We start from the raw sequence: 6,691 nt of genomic DNA on the forward strand, positions 1-6,691 counted from the left end.
TTAATATGATGAAGGCGAGCAGTAAGGGACGGGCAAGTGGCCATGCTTCTGATGGAGCATGCAGAGGCTGTGGCCCTGAGTACAAGAAACACACTCATCCACGATACCTAGCTTCATGTCCCAGTTTGCAGGTCGGCGCAGGACACCACTCTCGAAGTCAGACCAGTGCGAGCAGGTGGTCAGTTAGATTGCAGCAGATAATGCTTCCAGTCGGTTATGCACCACCTTGCCTTCCATAAAGTCCAGTCTCAGTAGCCAAGAGTCTGTTCAACAGAATCCTCGCCCTGATCCTCCTTCCTCCCACCATGGAGAGTCTTTGCAAACAAGTGATCCCACACTCGGATATTCTGAGGAGCTCTTGTCAGCACCATTCCTTAATTTGGGCCTCTCGCCAAGCCAGCTTGAAGAGGCACATGAGATCTTGTGCCCTGATTCCCAAACTCTTTAGCATCCACAGTTGATGGTGGGGAACGACAATTCGTGTTTCACGAGGTGGATGATGATGATGAGACATAGTTGCCAATAAATCAACGGCAATTAGTGCATCAGGAGATTGATGATGAGGTGAGACACAGTTGTCAATAAGTGAGGTTGTTGTTAGGTCAACAAGTCAGGAGGATGACCAGAGTGAGGAAGTGGAAGAGGAGGTAGTGGACGATGAAATCACTGACCCAACCTGGGAAGGTGGCAAGCCGAGCGAGGACAGCAGTACAGAGGGGGAGGGATCCGCAGCAACGCAACAGGCTGGAAGAGGCAGTGGGGTGGCAAAAGGGAGAAGGCGGGCCTCACCTAACAGGCCCGCAACTGTTCCCCGGAGCACCCCCTTGTGGAAATCTCCCTTGCCATGGTGTAGGTGTTCCGCAGTATGGCGCTTTTTTTATGAAAGTGCGGACGATGAAAGAATTGTCATTTGCAACCTGTGCCGTACCAAAATGAGCAGGGACGTGAACACTAGCAACCTCACTACCACCAGCATGATCCGCCACATGGCATCAAAGCACCCTAATAGGTGGGCCGAACGCCTGGGTCCACAATCAGTGTCTGCGGGTCACACCACTGCCTCCTCTTCCCCTTTGTTACATGCTGGCCTATCCCCTGTCTAAGACGCAGGCCCGGATGCCTCCCGCCATGCACCTGGACCTTCGCAAGTACCATCATCTAGCACATCCACTTCTGTGTCCCAGCGCAGCGTACAGATGTCCATACCCCAGGCCTTTGAATGAAAGCGCAAATACCCAGCCACCCACCCACAGGCTATAGCACTAATTGCACACCTTTCCAAATTGCTGGCCCTGGAAATGTTGCCATTTAGGCTTGGGGACACTGAGGCTTTCTGCAGCCTGATGGTGGCGGCTGTCCCTCGTTACTCAGTCCCCAGCCACCACTATTTTTCCTGGTGTGCCATCCCCGCCTTACACCAGCATGTGTCCTGTAACATCACCCGTGCCCTGACCAACGCAGTTATTGGGAAGGTCCACTTAACCACGGACACATGGACAAGTGCTTGTGGCCAGGGATGCTACATTTTCCTGACGGCACACTGGGTGAACGTTGTGGAGGCCGGGAGCGAGTCGTACCCTGAGATGGCACAGATGCTACCAACGCCAAAGATTGCAGGCCCTACTTCCATCAGGATTTCCGCCACCACCTACATTAGTGGCTGCAACCCCCCCTTCTCCTCCTCCATCTCCTCCTCCACTTCCACCTCCGAATTATCCGCATGCAGCACCAGTCAGCCATCAGTCGGTAGCTGGAAGCAGTGTAGCATTGCAGTGGGGAAGCGGCAACAGGCTGTGCTGAAGCTAATTTGCTTAGGTGACAAACAGCACACTGCCGCAGAGCTGTGGCAGGGTATAAGGGACCAGACTGAGCTGTGGTTGTGTCTGATAATGGCCGTAACTTGATTGCGGCTTTGGAGCTCGGCAAGCTCACACACATTCCATGCCTAACCCACGTGTTCAGCGTTTTCTCAAAACCTACCACAATTTGCCTGAGCTACTGGTAAAGGTGCGCCGCGTGTGTGCCCATTTCCGAAAGTTATCTACAGCTGCCACCTGCAATTGCCAGCTCACCGAATGTTGTGCGACGTGAGCACGAGCTGTAACTCCACATTCCAGATGTTGGCCAGGCTTTGTGAGCAGCAGAGGGCAGTAGTGGAATACCAGCTGCAACATGGTCGTCGCCTTTCCAGTTAGCTTCCGCTCTTCACAAGCGACGAGTGGGCATGGATGTCTGACCTCTGTGCTTTGGGATGTGCTGACTGACCCCCTCTTTCCTTTGCAGTTTGTACTGGAGGTGTGGCTGCCTCCCCAGCCGTGCACTCCTGATCAGCTCGTCTGCCCTATAGGCTGATTTTAACTAGTGTGAGTATATAGCTTGGCCTGCTCCCCCTTACTCACTAAAGCCATCTGTTACCAGGAGAGAGATAGTGTGTGGACTCTCATTGCAGTCTTTGGTGGCCATTTGGCGCCGGGAGTGGTGTGGAGTAGGCCCGGCATGCATGTTAGTACCTGCTTTCCTAGGATATAATGGAGGCCATTTTGGCACCAAAAAATGACAGAAATTAAAGCGGGCCCAGCATGCATGTGGAACCTACACTTGCTGAATTATATGATAGCCGTCATGGCACATTACAGATAGAATTTAGTGTTAGGAACCCGTCTAACTAGAGATCGCCTTGACGTGCGGCAGACGGGCTCAAATAATTTTGTACAAAATGATTTGCCAAGCATCTCTAACTTATTAGTATAGCATTTGACACTGTGACGCAATTTTGTACTTTATTTGGTTTAATAATAACCGAACAAATCCTCAAAAATTGAGAGATCATATGTGAGTCAAACTCATGATAACCAATAACGAACACACATATATGATTTACAAAATTTTATTAATATGTCACTTTAAAAGACACAATTACAATTAATGATGAGTATAATATAAAATGCAGTAATGTGGTGGCGCTACAGAACAGCGCCCCACCAAGGATATGCAAGGAATGTTGTATGTACCCACAACCCCTTGTCTACAATCAGCCCTCATGAACAAGAGAAATGATCTCAACAACAGCTCAGAGGAGACAAAGGGTTAAGATCAAGATGCAAGTGCTGGTCGTTAGTAAAAGGATGCAAATCAGACAGTAGGAGCAGTATATATGTCCCGCATCCACTGAGGATGTCATGATAGATGACCTGCATAAGCTACATATCACATCAACATAAACTGAACCGGCACATATACATAACACATCATAAGTACTGGGAAACAAACCTGCAATCCCTGGTGAGCGGACCCCTGACGCACGTTTCGCCAAGCTTTTTCAAAGGGGCGTGTCTATCCTGCCAATTACTCAGCCTTAAATCCAGCCTCAGATGGAGAAGAGCCAATCCGCTGCCTCATTAACTATTACAACTCAGCCCATTGCCCGCCTCCAGATGACAAATCGTGTCCTCACTTCCGCCCTCATCTTCCACTTTGTAAGCACACCTCACACCTAACTTCCGCCCACACCACAGCTAAATGGTCCGAGCGTTACATCACTTCCGCCTCTGACGTAAATGCAACAGCTCCTCCCTGATGAGTCCTGTCATACTCCGTCACACAAGACGGTGTTAGAAGGTGCCGGTAATAGATAGAAACATACTTCTGTCCACCCGCTCGGCAGCATTAATATCCATCCACTGGGATGAAGACAATTCCCCGGTACCCACTACCTCCAGATTGCCATAATGTCAATGGGGCCGATGGTTTCAGTATGAAAAGTGGGGGCAACGGCATCAGTTATGATGCATCACAGAGCAGGGAGTGGGGGAAGTGGGGTGGGGAAGCCGAGGGGTACAATAAAAAAGGGGGATAGGAGGAAAAGGGAAAAAGGGCTAAAACCCAGGGGGCACAACCATCATTAAAAAGCCCTGATAGAAAAAGGGTTACACTCATCATAGGAAATACAACTAATCTTAAATATATATCATAAATAATAAGCAAATAGATAATTAGCCACATGATTAGATACCTCTCCTTATTCATCAAATTCATTCCTCTATCCTAATATATATATTTAATAAATAGTTAATAAAGAATAAATAAGTAATAATCTAGCACATATCTAATCAGAAGTCAAAAGTCAATGGTTGTCCTGTATCCACCAGGGATGTCTCCTCAGATCACTTCAACCCCCCTTATCACTATATATATCTATAACAAAATAATATAATATAACCTTCTCTGTATTTGGATCCTTTCCATTGACCCTGATGTAAACCCAAAAAGTGAGCATGATTTATGTAATTCATCAAAACATATATACAAACCTAAATATATAAAATATATGAATATATAAATATCTCATAGCATACTAGGAAAGCCTAATATGTATAAAAAGTGCTCAAGTGCAAAAAGTGCTCGGTGCTCATGCAGTGCAAAAATAATAATGGTGCAGTATGCATTATTTACATGCTGATATTAGTTACAGGACAATCATAAATGGTAAGACTGGACATTAGCATAACCAGATAAATGATGTGCTACATATATAATCACCATGGGTCAATACACAAATACAAAGATACAAAAGTAGATTAAAATCGATATACTGCAATATAGTAGTTCTAAACATAGTTTCGGGTTATCCATCTAAGGGGATGGCAGTGGTATCCCTGACATGGTCCTTCCAATGTCCTAAATCCTTAATCGCGAACAGGGTCAGTTGCAGCGGGCAACAAACATTCATCTCTCCATCTAAAACATATAAACGATGTTATGAGTATAGACAAAATCAGACACGAAATATATAACAGGACCTGTTAAAATACAAAAATTAAACCATTAAAAAATGACTGTTAAAAACAATAAGTCCTGAGCATTAGACCCAGACCCGGGGGTAAAAACCCAGATGGTGCCAGCTGACATAGGCTACCAACTGAGAATACCGAGGAATGCACTACCAAACGTTGAATGGAGAAACTAGAGGGGGGGGGAAAAGGGGGGGGGAGGAGGAGAGGGGAAAGGGGAGAGAAAAAGGGAGGAAGGGAAGGGGGGAAGGAAGGAAAAGAAGGGGGAGGGGGGGGGGGAGGGGAGGGAAAGGGGCGGAAAAAGAGGGGAAGAGAAGAAGGGGAAGGGAAGGAAAGGGAGAAGGGGAGAAGAAGGAAAGAAAGGGGGAGGGAGAAAAAGCCAACGAACAAAAGGAAAGAGAAGCAAGATCAAGACACACATTTCGTCAAAGCCGCACCAGCTAGAGGAATGATGCAAAGCTATTGCCTTCGTTCAGACCAGATGGTGCGACTGTATTGAGTAAGAATATCCACTTGCTCTCTTTTTGGGCCAAGGTCTTCTTCCAATCCCCTCCTCTGGGGGAGATGAGCACTCTATCGATTCCCCTGACCCTCAACAGGGTACCATCCGAGTCATGATTTTCTTTAAAGTGTCTCGGCAGGGTTTTTAATTGTGCAAAATCCTCCTCCTCTTTCGCTGCCTCAATAGAAAGAACGTGTTCTCTCACCCTTCTTTTGAACTGTCGGGATGTTAGTCCCACATAAATGAGATTGCAAGGACAGCTAGCCCAGTAAATGACCCCAGTGGTCGTACATGTGATTGTATGTGTAATCTTGTACACCTTGTCTCCTGTCGAATTATGGAAGTGGGTTGCCCTGTCCATGTTTGTACATGCAACACACTTCCCACATGCTTTGCTCCCCCACGGTGGCCCTTTACTGCCTAGCATTCTTACCTCTTTACGGGCATAATGGCTGCGGACCAATTGATCACGCAGGTTTTTAGACCTGCGAAATGTTGTGGAAGCATGTGGGGAGATCACTTCTTTTAACTGGGGATCAGAGGTCAACATGCTCCAATATTTCTTTAAAGCCATGTTTACCTCTTTCCATTTGCTGTTATATCCTGTGATGAACCTGATCGGCTGAGAATCCTGCTGAGTATGTTTCTTATAGAGTAGATCACTTCTCTTCGAAAGACGCGCTCTCCTGTATGCCTTCTCTATACATCGGTTACTGTATCCCCTCTCTGTGAATCTTCTCCTCAGATCTTCAGCTTGTATCTCGAACAACCCATCCGATGAACAGATCCTGCGCGCCCGCAGGAACTGTCCCACTGGGATGCTTTTTATCAGGTTGCCAGGGTGTGAAGATTCTGCATGTAGTAATGCATTTACAGAGGTTTCCTTACGATATAGGTTGGTACCCAGATGACCAGTCTCATCCACCTGGAACTTCACATCCAGAAAATCCACATTCGTGCGAGCCACCTTAAAAGTAAGTTTTATATTCTTGGTGTTATTATTCAGTTGCCGAATGTAATTGGCAAATTCCTCCTCAGTCCCCTGCCAGATAATCAGCACATCATCTATGTACCTACCCCAGTACTGTACCTTACTGGATTCTGGCAGGGGACTGGACTGCAGGATGTCCCTCTCCCACAGCCCCAGGAACAGATTTGCATATGAGGGCGCACATGCCGCCCCCATCGCCGTACCCTGGAGCTGTAGGTAGAAGGACCCCCCAAACAAGAAAAAGTTATGGGTAAGGACATACCTCAAAAGGGTTAAGATAAAATTACACTTCTCCTTACCCATACTCGTAGTTTTCAAGAAGAATTCTGTGGCCTCCAACCCATCGTGATGTTTGATTGAGGTGTAGAGGGATTCCACATCGCATGTGGCAATCAACATATCAGGTTC

At 47.0% G+C, this 6,691-nt stretch overlaps 1 long non-coding RNA gene across 1 annotated transcript; it reads right to left on the bottom strand.

The window, feature by feature from the left end:
- Positions 1–4,267: 4,267 nt before the first annotated feature.
- On the bottom strand, positions 4,268–6,691 carry LOC122939676. Its single transcript, XR_006390133.1, has 3 exons — positions 6,583–6,691; positions 5,873–6,259; positions 4,268–4,737 (listed from the first exon to the last, which is right to left on the bottom strand). It is a non-coding gene; the product is annotated as an uncharacterized LOC122939676 (long non-coding RNA).

This window comes from Bufo gargarizans, chromosome 5 (assembly GCF_014858855.1).
Source record: "Bufo gargarizans isolate SCDJY-AF-19 chromosome 5, ASM1485885v1, whole genome shotgun sequence".
Classification (NCBI taxonomy): Eukaryota; Metazoa; Chordata; class Amphibia; order Anura; family Bufonidae; genus Bufo; species Bufo gargarizans.